Below are 11,883 nucleotides of genomic sequence, written 5' to 3' on the forward strand. Positions count from 1 at the left end.
AAAGGAAGGAAGGAAGGAAGGAAGAAGGAAGGAAGGAAGGAAGGAAGGAAGGAAGAAAGAAAGAAAGAAAGAAAGAAAGAAAGAAAGAAAGAAAGAAAGAAAGAAAGAAAAAGAAAGAGAGAAAGAAAGAAAAAGAGGACAGGAGAGAGACAGAGAAAGAAACAGAAAGAGAGAGACTTTTCTCTTCAGTCCAGATACAAACTCCTTTCCCCTATAGACAGACAAAAATGACATTCTCTCTTAACATTCAAGTTAGAGGCTTTTAGTAGCTTGTGAAATGTCTTGTAAAAGGGAAAAGTTTTACCTCAGAAAACCTGTACCCTGATGTCAGGGACACCAGACTTAGAAAAGAGGAATATGCTTCTGCTCCAACTGTCTCACTTCTCTTAACTTCAAAACTTGCTAATCTAAAAAGAAAAAAAGAAATATGCCCAAAGGTTGATAATAGTGGTTCCCTCCGGTCAATAGGATGAGGCTTTCTTTGGTGAGTGTGCCTCTTTACATTTTCTCTGCATTCCAAACTCTCTACTATTAGGGTGTATTAACTGTTAGCTAAGAGAAAATTTTCAAAGTTAAAATCAAGCTTCCCTGACACTAGTAATATTTTTCTTCTTCTCTCTCTCCCTTCCTTTCTGTTTTTCTGTCTATTTCTCTGTCTGTCTACAATATTGGAGATAGAATCCAGGGTCTTGTTCACACTAAGCAGGTAATGTGCCACTAAGTTATACACCCAACTCAACTTTTTTTTCTTATTTTTTTTAAACTTGTATTTCTTTTTTGACTTGCTATACTTTCAAATGAATACCAAGTCTCATAACCCAGTAGCATTTTCCAAATGGCAAATTGTTTTTCCACTGGCCCAAGACCCCCACTCCCTGGATGCCTCAGACTATATACTTTTTAGAATTTATCTTTTTTCTTGTTTACAGGCCAGTCACTGTAGCTTAAGTTGCTAGTCATCCTAAGTGTTGAAAGAAAATCCAGATTCTCATGACATGTTTTTATGAAAAGAGAAGACCTGCATGGACTCTTAAATTGTCCTGCTTATCATTCCTGGAGGAAAAAAACATGTATTAAAGAACCTACTTACAATGCTGTGTGGAATCTACTGCATTAAGTGCTGTTAAGAGTGAATAAGATAGACATGGTTCCTGTCCCTAAGGAGCTAGCTGCGATTTGGGAAAGGTTACTTTTCCAACTTTAAAGTGTTGGCAGAAAACACTGATTCTTCTTCTTTGATCAAGACATCTGTGAGGCTAATAAAAGACAAAACCATGTCAAAGTGGGCTACGTAATGGCCTGCAGCAATTTTTATAGCCTAAATAAAAAGGAGAAAGTTCTTTTAAATAACCGAAACAAATAATTCAAACCACTATTCCCTAATCATTTTGATTCAATAACAAAATAACTTTGTCTCCTACTTTTAAATTCTTTGCAGTGATGTTTTGCTTGTTTTGCTTTCTGGTCAGGGCTATGTGCAGATAACAGCAAACTACTGTAGCAATTTTAAGCAGGAAGGCCAAAACATAGGGCAAACTCATTGGAGGGACTGGAGGAGCGGACTGCTTAGAAACCAGAAAGGCTCAAAGAGGAATCCCTGGCTCCAAGAGGATGTACTTTCCTCTTCTAGTTTAATCACAATACCATCTTCATGTCCTGTAAGATGAGGGTTAAATTATACTCACATCTCTAACACTAGAGAAAGGGGAAAGAGTAAACAAAGGTAACTCATTATGGTATGCATAGTGAAGAAAGGAAGAAAATTGGGGTGGCTCATAGAGACCTTATTTTTGCATTTGGTCTCAAATCTATAGTTGGTATTTATAATTTTCTTTTACAGCCACTTCATGTTCCTTTTTTTAGAAATCCCCATCCAGGACTTTGGTTGGTCGTGATTCTTTACTTGATAACTCAAACCTTCTTTCTAAAGGGTTTGAACTCTTGGTGATCCTGTAGCTACTGGTCTGGTACACATCTAATTACCTTTTAAGACTGCCATATAACTGGTAGAAAAGGCAAATCCACGTCTAGAACAAGTATCTATTCCAGTGAGAATCAGCGACTGCCTCTCTCTCCTTCCCCCATGATGTAAAGAGGTCAGTCTAATTAACCTGCCACTGTGTAACACACTGGTCTGCACCCCACTCTAATATGACATTAAATTAGGGACTCGGCATTATTCTCTGTTGCCAGCAGGTTAAGCGATCAGCACTTCACTGGATCAGCCTTGGAATCCCTGCATATCCTCCGTTCCTACTACCATGGCCACTTTATTCATAAGCCTCTGGGTCAGGCCGCAGGGTGACTAATGAAAGGCGCTGACTGACAGCCATAGAAAATTATTCTATGTGTCTGATTATTGAAACCTCCTTGACAATAGCCACAGCAAATTTCTTAATCCTATGAGCCATTCAGGGCTCTTGGCTACAAATAGCCGTCTCTGGTTACCTTAACACAGAAATAGATTTTATTAGACAGCTTTGGGTGACTTCACAGTATCAATATGAAGGCAGGTAAATTGGACACTGACATTTGCACTGCTGGACTCTTAAATTTGCTTCGGCTTCTGAAAATATGTTCTACTTTTACAGCCCTGTCACTGGGTACTTCTACATGAGGCAAAAATCTTTAGCAGGAGCATCTGTTTGGCCAAAGCTGGGCCATATGCTTCTTGTCGTGGATTTGGGATAGGGACATACACTTGCTTTAAGTCTAGTATGAGCTGGAATCTTGTCTCCCATCAAGATTTATTTTTTTTTTTTTTTTTTTTGGTTTTTCTCCGGTACCGGGAACCGAACTCACGACCTCGCGCTTGCCAGGCAGGCGCTTTTGCCGCTGAGCTAAATCCCCAGCCCCTCCCATCAAGATTTAAGAGATGAGGATCCTGCTGTCTAGGAAGTAGCTGCAAAGCAGATAGACAAAAGCTGACAGACATTCACTATACCATCCAAGGCTCAGTTTTCTCATCTGTACAATGGAGATAATAATATCCTTTTAAAATCTTTGTCCTTTGCTATGATAGTTATCCTAATATCTTTTTTAACCTTCTCCTTGCTATGAGGATTAAATTAAATAATGCATATAAAATGAAATAAATCTTAGTTATCGTTATTATTTCTATTATTAGCTCAAAGACTTTATCTCCTGGTCCTGAAGCAATTTCTGAATTTCCTAGTCTTAGATCAAACCAACTACTGCATCTTTTTTCTCAAATCCTGTTGTGGAATTCTAAAATGACTGGTAAAACCATCCCAGGTGATTCTACTATAAACAAATAATTTTCAACTTCAAGGACTGCTCACATGCCTCCTGCCCAACTCTGCTCCCATTTCCTCAAGTAAGTGGATTGATTTGTCTCTTTTAGAGAGGAAAAGAAGAGTTTACATGTAAACTTCCTTAGTTCTCCTCCCAGCTATCTACTAACTCATCATCCACTAACTTTATTTGCCCTAATTATTATTATTTCCTCCAGCCCCGAGTCCCAGATGGCATCAAGTTTCTTCTCTAAACTTTTCCTGTGGCTGTACTGTTTTGTCTTCCCTGGGCCCCTGCTTGAGCTTCCATCCCTGTATTTTCTCCATCTCTTCATCCACTGGTTTCTTCCCTGCAGTATCAAATGCTCACTCATTGAACATCACTTTTTGTCACTCATTCGACAGCAATGATTCTGAGGTTGTTAAAATAGAACTGCTATTGTTTTTGTACATTTGAAAAATGTAGTTTATAAAGATTAAAAGCAACACCAATAAGTTAAAAAGCACAAGGAATAAAAATGACTTAAAATCTCTAATCCAGAGAAAGCCATTCTGGTCATTCTTCTTGATCCTGTCTTACTAGTCAAATATATGGGTATTTTTTGTCTGGTTTCATGCAGAGAAAATTTATGCCTCCTTTCTTTCCTGTACAACCTTTTTTTTCTTTCTATACTTAATCATTCCCATGACAATATATATGTGTTGTTATTTCTCCCATATTAGAAAATTCTATTACATTTTGATCCAAGTATCACTTTATTACCCTACTCCCCTTTATGGAAACATTTCCTGAAGGAATGGTCATTTCTCACTATACTGAATTCCTCCAGTCCAGGATCCTTTGTAGATTCCATTTCATCTTCCCAGCAACCTGTCCTCAGAGCTCTTCCCTTTTCTAGTTATACCCTCTCCCTAAGTGATCTCATGGAGACCCATGGCTTTAAATTCTTTCTTAGCCTGTTAATTCATAAAGTTTCTATCTCATCCAAGGCTTTTCTGATGACCTACAGACTCCAAGACACCTATTGGACATTTCTTTCTGGATGTCTGACAGGCACCTTCAACATAACACATCCAAAACTGAACATTTGAGTCCATACTCCACCCCAAACCTGCCCCTTCTGAAATATTCCCAGCCTCGTTTTTTAGGTATCTAGGCAAGGACTGGCATATCTCTGATGCCTCTCTTTTACTCCTATCCTACATCCATTCTACCAAAAAATCCTATTTGTTCTACCTTGAAAGTATATTTAATTGCTTATCACTTCTCATTACCTCCAGTGTTGACTTCTGGAACCATCTCCTGACCACCTCTCTCTTGGATTATTTCAGTAGTATCTTACACCTTCTCTATATTATAGGATGATTTGAATCCCCTTAAAAAGATTTTTTGAAATCCTATCCCCAGTACCTAGGAAGGTGATCTTACTTGGAGATAGGATATTTGCTAATGTAATCAAATTAAGAACTGCTCATATGGGGTTAGAGTGGGTCCTCACTCAGCAAGTCTGGTGTTCTTGTAAAGAGAAAACAGAGAAAGGAAGGAGAATAAGGAGGGAGAATAATATGTGAAGACAGACACACACACACAGGCAGAACCTCATAAGGCAATGGAAGCAGAGATAGAGTTATGTAGCATCAAGCCAATGAGTACTCAGTGTTTCCAGCAATAATAGAAGTGTAGAGAAGGGCATGGAATGGATTTTCCACCAGAAACTTTTGAGAGAGCCAAACCCTGATGAAACTTTGATTTTGAACTTCTTATCTCCAGAATTGTGAGAGATAAATTTCCTTTATGTTAAGGACCCAGTTTGTGGTAATTTGTTATGGTAGCCCTGTGAAATGAATATATTCTGCCTCTTCCTTTTTCCTCTGAAGACAATTTTCTACACAACAGAAAAATGTATGACTTATCTGATTGATGATGTCACTCAAAAAATGCCCATGTCTTCAAAAAGTTAAATGTAGAAACACCACATGATTCAGTGATTCCACAGTTAGATACATGCTCAAAAGAATTTAAAGCAAGCACTCAAGTAGATATTTGTACACCACTGCTCATAGTGGCAATTTTGACACTAGTTAAAAGATAGAAACCACTCAAATGCTCATCAACAAATGAATAAACAGTATAGATGGGATAATATTTGGTTTTTAAAAGCCATGAAATTCTGATACATGCTACAATATGGATTTAAAAAGTGAACTAAATCAAACACAGGAGAGTAAATATTGTATGACGTTACATATATGAAATACTTAGAATAGAGACAGTAGGTATAATAGAGATTACCAGGGGCTGAGGGAAATGAGGAGTTATTGTCTGATGGGTATAAGGTTTCAGTTTGAGATGATGAAAATATTCTGGAAATGAACAATGGTGATGGTTTTACAATATTGTGAATATACTTAATGTCACTGCAGTGCACATTTAAAAATGATTGAAATGATAAATTTATGTTACATACATTTACCACCATATTTTAAACACACAGAAGAAAAGGAGTAGTTATTACTACATGCGGAAGCACACAAATAAACAAACTTCTAAAAAGTTCAAGCTCAGAGCCCAACGAAGTCTTTATTTTATCCTGTAAAATCCTAAGCAATACTGTTCCTAACTCTGTCTGACCTTTTCTCTCTCTCCTTGGAACACTTGTTAGCCACACTGGCATTCTTGTTGTTTCTCCAACACTTTCAGCACATTCTAGTTTCAGAGCCTTAGCATATGCTTATTCTGCCCACTTCCACCTCCAACTCATATTTGCACAGTTCTCTCCCTTCCTTCACATCTCTGATTAAAAATCACCTTATCAGTAAGGCCTTACCCTATATAAAATGATATCATATTCTTTCCATTTCCCATGCATGCAACCCCATCTAATCTGTTATTGACTGGTTTACTTGATGTCTATTGTTGTCTCATGTGACAGCAAGCTCCATGAGGTCAGACACGGCTGTATCAAAACTCAGTGCTGTGAACAGTGCCTGCTAAGTTGTAGCTACTCAGCAAATATTTATGGACCACATGAAAGAATATTATAAATGCTCTTATTTATTATTTATTTATTTATTTGTGCTTGAGGTTGAACCCAGGGCCTTGCACATACTAAGTAGGCATTCTACCTTTGAACTGTAGGCTTAGTCCCTAAATGGTCTTTTGTAACTTAAGAAAGAGAAAACAATTTCTTAAAAATATGCCAGGCTGGCTGTGGTGGTGCACACCTGTAATCTCAGCACTTGGGAGAATGAGGCAGGATAATTGTCATGAATTCAGGGCTAGACTGGATTATGTAGAGAGACCCCATCTAAAAAATGAACAAGCAAAAATCCAAAATCAAACCACACCAAAACCCCGCAGAGTGTACTTAATCCAAATCTTATAAAAATAAAAATGTATTTCTAGAAATCACAGAATAGAATGGTTTGAAGCTTCACTTATAAATTTTTTATGTTAGTTTTCTTGGAGGGAGAAGGGAGCATAGGTAACCTGGTGTTGTTGTTCTAAATATTTTTGAATTGTGGAAACTTTTGAGAAGTGATGTGAAGCCTTTAAAAAAATATTTAAATAACACAGTTTTGCATTTTGTAATTTGAGGGATGTCATGGGCCCTCTTTGGTCCATCTATTGTACCCTTATTGAGTTTATAAGGCTATCCTATTTTAAAACTGGACTGGGCCTCAGAAAATTGTGAGTCTGGGCTGTACTTTAAATAAGATCTTTATTCCTGTGACACCAGTTTATTCAGCTTCAATAGGAGGTGTACCTTAAGATTTGATTTTTCTGCAGGTCAGTTTTTCTCCTTTCAGAATGATCACGTGTCTCGTTTTTTAAGCAACAGTTTGACTTTATATTTATCACACATAATTCTAAGTTTTAAAACAGTTACTTTGTGGTAAGTATAACTGTTCCAAAACTTAGAATTATGTGTGATAAATATGAAGTGTTTAAAGCAAGTATGAATTTCTAGATAAATTGCTGACTATGTGATTAACTTTTCCTGACTATCCTACAACATATACAGAATAAATACAATTTAGGATTTGCAAAGACAAAATACTGTTTATTACTCAGACTTCTATAACCTCTCATGCTATCAAAGCCATTTTTTATGATTATTAGTGATCTCTACTCACTAAACCCAATAGTTTGAAGTCATCCTATGCAACCTTCTATGATATTTAGCTTATTGATCACTGTCTTTTTTATGAAATTTCCATCTTTTTACTGTTTCCTTGACTCAACTCCCTTCTAAATGCCTTGTCACCCACTCTGGCCACATCTCAGCCTCCTTCCTTATTCCATCTTTTTCACTACATTCACACCAAGATGCTCCCTTGGCCTCTTTTCCATCCACTGTATGGTCTGTCCCAGGGCAGGCTTACCAGACTTAATCATCATTTAAATGTGAATGGCTCCCTAGACTACAATCTTAACCTCTTTTTTCTAGAGCTGGAATTTTTTTTATCCAAGTGGAGTACTCCATATCTCATAGATTCCTAAGTATTAACACATCCAGTAAAGTGCTAAACCTCTTCTCTCCTTGTATTCTTTATTTCAGTTCATGGCAGCAGCATCTTCCCTGGCATCAGAGCTTGGCATTGGATGTCACATCTCCTTCTGTCCATTTCTATAACTGGCTTGAGTGGTTGTACCAACAGTCACATAACACAGTGCTCAAGAGCAAGGATCCTGGAGCTGGGTTACTGGGGCTCACATCTAAGCCTACCACTTACTAGGTGAGAGATCTTGTGCAAGAGCTTGCCCTCTCTTTCTGAGTTTACTCAGCTCCAAAATGAGGATAATGATGGTAGCTACCTTCTCGGGTTCTTGGGAGAATTAAATAAATCTGCATTTTCAAATTAGTTACACCAGGTGCTAGGCCTGGCAAATCCTTGTTAATGGTGTTGGGTTTGTCTCCATTTTGGTGCTTCCTTTATACAGTGACAGAAGCTTCTGAGCGGCTATCTGTTATTGAGCGCTCTACCACAGGCCAAGCATCATACTAAATTGTTTACATGCAGAATCTCATTTAATCCTCAAAATAATCTGCAAGGGAGGGGTTCTAATTCCTTTTTGATAGACCAGGAAACTGGGACTGTAAATAGCTAATGTACTTTGCCCAAGGGCGCATAGCTTGTAAATGGCAGAGTTGGGACTTTAATGCAGATCTGTTTATTTCTGGGATCAGTGTTCAAAATCAGAAAGCTACACTATATATACTGCTTATCTAAATCTGAGTCACTTACAGCTTAAACTTCTTCAAAGATCCCATGTCTATGTTGTTATGATCAATTCCTTCAAAATCTTGTTCCATTTTAACTTCAGTTCCTATGGTTTCCCTCTATACGGCCTGGCCTTTGCTTCTTTCCTTTTACTTTCCCTTCTTTCCTTCCTTCTTGTTTTCTTCTACTTCTTTAACACTTATTGAAAGCCTGAGTGCCTGGCACTGAGTTAAACTGTAGAGCAATTTGTCTTCATGGAGCTCTTGGTCTGACACAAATCACTGATGACAATACAGAATAGGGTGGTGTAGGAGTTAGACTGGGGAGAGGAGGGGACCAAGTAGGGAAAGTTTCATTGAGGACACATTTTGCTGCCTCAAAGGATATTCTGATTAGATAGCTTCTGGTCATTTTAAAAATAATTTTGACTTCTTGCTTTTTATCTTTTAGATCCTTTCTCTGTCAGAGTGTTGTCTAACTCGATTTGAAAACCATCTCTGTTACAATATCTTTTACTTTCCGGTCAGCTAGATGTTTGTTTCCTTATACATATCTCAATTACAGCATGTATCATACTGTAGTCTAGTTATTGATCTACCTGCCCATCATTTTGACTGGATTGTTATTTCCTCCAGGAAAACACAACAGTCCAACATATTTTTGAACCATCCTTCATTCTCAAAGTGGATTAGAATATTGTAGTTTTCAATAAGGTTTTATCAGAATGGAGAAGTATTTGCCTAAACACAAAATGAAGTCAAAGGAGGAGGCCCTTCTGATTCAAACCACAGCTATTCAGACAACCCTTCATAGTACCAGTCACGGTGCTCTGCAGAGAATAGGTGTTCAATAAATACCATTCAAGTATTTGGTGTTTTTTGTCAGTTAAATACCTGAAATAATGCTAAGAATAAGGAGAATTCTTTTTAAACCTGCTTGTGTGGATAAAGTAAGATTTCCATGTCCGTCTGTATGGCAGGGCTCTGGATCAGGCATGAGAAAAATAATTATTGGCTTTAGAGCTAGTATCAGTCAATTTCATTTGCCGTGGATTGGGCCGTGATTCTAGATTCTTGTGCACAATTAAGTCATGGAGGTATTCTGCAGCTGGGAGCAGGGTGCTATGGTATATGAAGCTTGCTACCGAGACCCACCATTCTAATTCATGTCTGTGCAGAGGCCCCGGAATCATTCTTGTGGTTGGCCCTGGTACTGTCTCCCTAGACACACCATAGTCATTTCCTCTCTGTGGTTGTGCCCTCTTCCTGCTAGCATAGCCCTCTTTGCCTGTGTCTTTCTCCTGACAATATTTACCTTCAGTAGAGAAAGATTTTTATGGTGGGCAGGATGCCATGCTGAGGAGAAAGGAGTCCTTCACTCTCCTGTTGCCTGTTTTCTTCTTGTTTTTGACCTTGATTTCCTTTTCACCTGAAATTGAGGACTTTGTACAACAAAAGCCAGAAACACTCATAGAATATGCATTTTTTCATCATGCCTCATCCCTCTCCTGAGGAAAGGATTGCAGAACCTGTATTGACAGGAATTAAGGGGAAGGGAAAGGAGAAAAAAAGCCAACATTACAGATGGATCTCTCAGAATACTGTCACAATACTCATCCAGTAAACCTTTAAGTTTCATTAAAATTGTGAGAATTAAAGGACAAAGTACATGTAAGTGGCTTAGAACATTGCTTGGGGGGGCGGATGGAGGAGTAATCAATAAATGTTAGCTGTTACATCATCCAGGACTCCTCCACCCAGGGTGGGACCTAGATTTCTGTCTCAAGTAAGGTCCTCCAGGCAACCACCCCCACATTCATTGTAGTGCTCAGTTGTGTGAGTGATCTTTTCTAGGAATAATTCAACCTGGTTGCTGGGCCCATTTCTGGTCTCACTGAAGGTGGCCTCGATTCTGTACCTCTATGGGAGTCTCACCTCTGCTTACTGTTTTACCTTCCCACCCTCAATCCCAAACTCTAGGAAGCTCAGCCATAAGTCCAGTTGGCACCCTCAGTATTGGTTTGGATGCAGGTGTTATTGTCTTTTTTGTTAGTCCTCAGTCTGGACAATTACATTAACATTCAGAAGCAGCAGGCACTTTTTTTTTTTTTTTAATTTTTTTTTTCTCGTACCGGGAATCGAACTCACAATCTTGCGCTTGCCAGGCAGGCACTGTGCCTCTGAGCTAAATCCCCAGCCCCCTATTTCTTTCTTTCTTTTTCTTTTCTTTTTTTTTTTTTTAGTTTTTAGCAGCCACTTTTTGGTACTGACATCTTTAAATTCAACAAGCATTTATTGAGCACCTGGAGTATGCAAAATGGTAATTCCTTTAAATATATTTGGTCCTAATATTTGTTTTAACTATTCATTTTGTATTAATGTTAATCGATCTTTAAGGGTTTCATGAAGAATAAATTTTAAACTAAAAAAAAACCATGTGTGCAGTTCTTTGCAAATACAAACGTCTTGTGTGGATTATTGTTGCTCCAGTATTAATATTAATTACAATAACAACACTTCTGCTTCGCAGGCAGGCGGTAGAGAGCAGCTGCAAGCCAACTGGAGCCAGACGGAAGAGGTCAGGGGGAGGTGCCTCCAGCACGTCCGGCCCAGAAGAGGCGGAGAAAGAAGGCAGGCAACCAAGCTCCGCCCTCTACCCTGCCCCCTTTCGTAGGTACGGCGTAGGCGGTTACCATGGTGATGACGTCTAGAAGGCGGGTCGGGGCGGGGCTATGGAGAGGAGGAGGAAGATGGCGGGAGGGCGGCTCTGAGGAGACCTCGGCGGCGGCGGAGGAGGAGAGAAGCGCAGCGCCGCGCCGGGGCCCATGTGGGGAGGAGTCGGAGTCGCTGTTGCCGCCGCCGCCGCCGCCGCCGCCGCCTGTAGCTGCTGGACCCGGGTGGGAGTGAAGGGGAAACGGCAGGATGAAGTTCGCCGAGCACCTCTCCGCGCACATCACTCCCGAGTGGAGGAAGCAATACATCCAGTATGAGGTACCGGAGGCGGCTGGGGTGTGGGAGGACTCGGAGGGGCCACCTTCTCGCCGGTCTTGACTTCCACCGCTGCCTTTGGCTCCTGCTGTCTCCCCGCGGACTTTGACCCACTGCCGCGGGGAGCCACTGCGGCATCCCGCCGCGGCCGGCCCCCAGCGGCCCCGCTGTCCTCCCCTCCCCCGCAGCCCGCGGCTGCAGGGGTAACGGATATGCGGGCGGCGGGAGGAAGGGCACAGCCCGGCCGGGCCGGGGCCGCGGCGTGGTGGTGGAGGCTAGGTGCAGGTGGGGGAGTCGCGCTGCGGGGTCAGCCGCGGGCCGCCGCGGTTCCGCGCCAATCCCTTCCTCCCCACTCACTCCAGCCTCTCCTCCCCTGCCTGGATGTGCGCCCCCTCGCCAAGGTTAGGTCTTGTTTC

The sequence above is a fragment of the Chinchilla lanigera genome, unplaced genomic scaffold, assembly GCF_000276665.1.
Source record: "Chinchilla lanigera isolate Chin_1 unplaced genomic scaffold, ChiLan1.0 scaffold00005, whole genome shotgun sequence".
In the NCBI taxonomy this organism is placed as follows: Eukaryota; Metazoa; Chordata; class Mammalia; order Rodentia; family Chinchillidae; genus Chinchilla; species Chinchilla lanigera.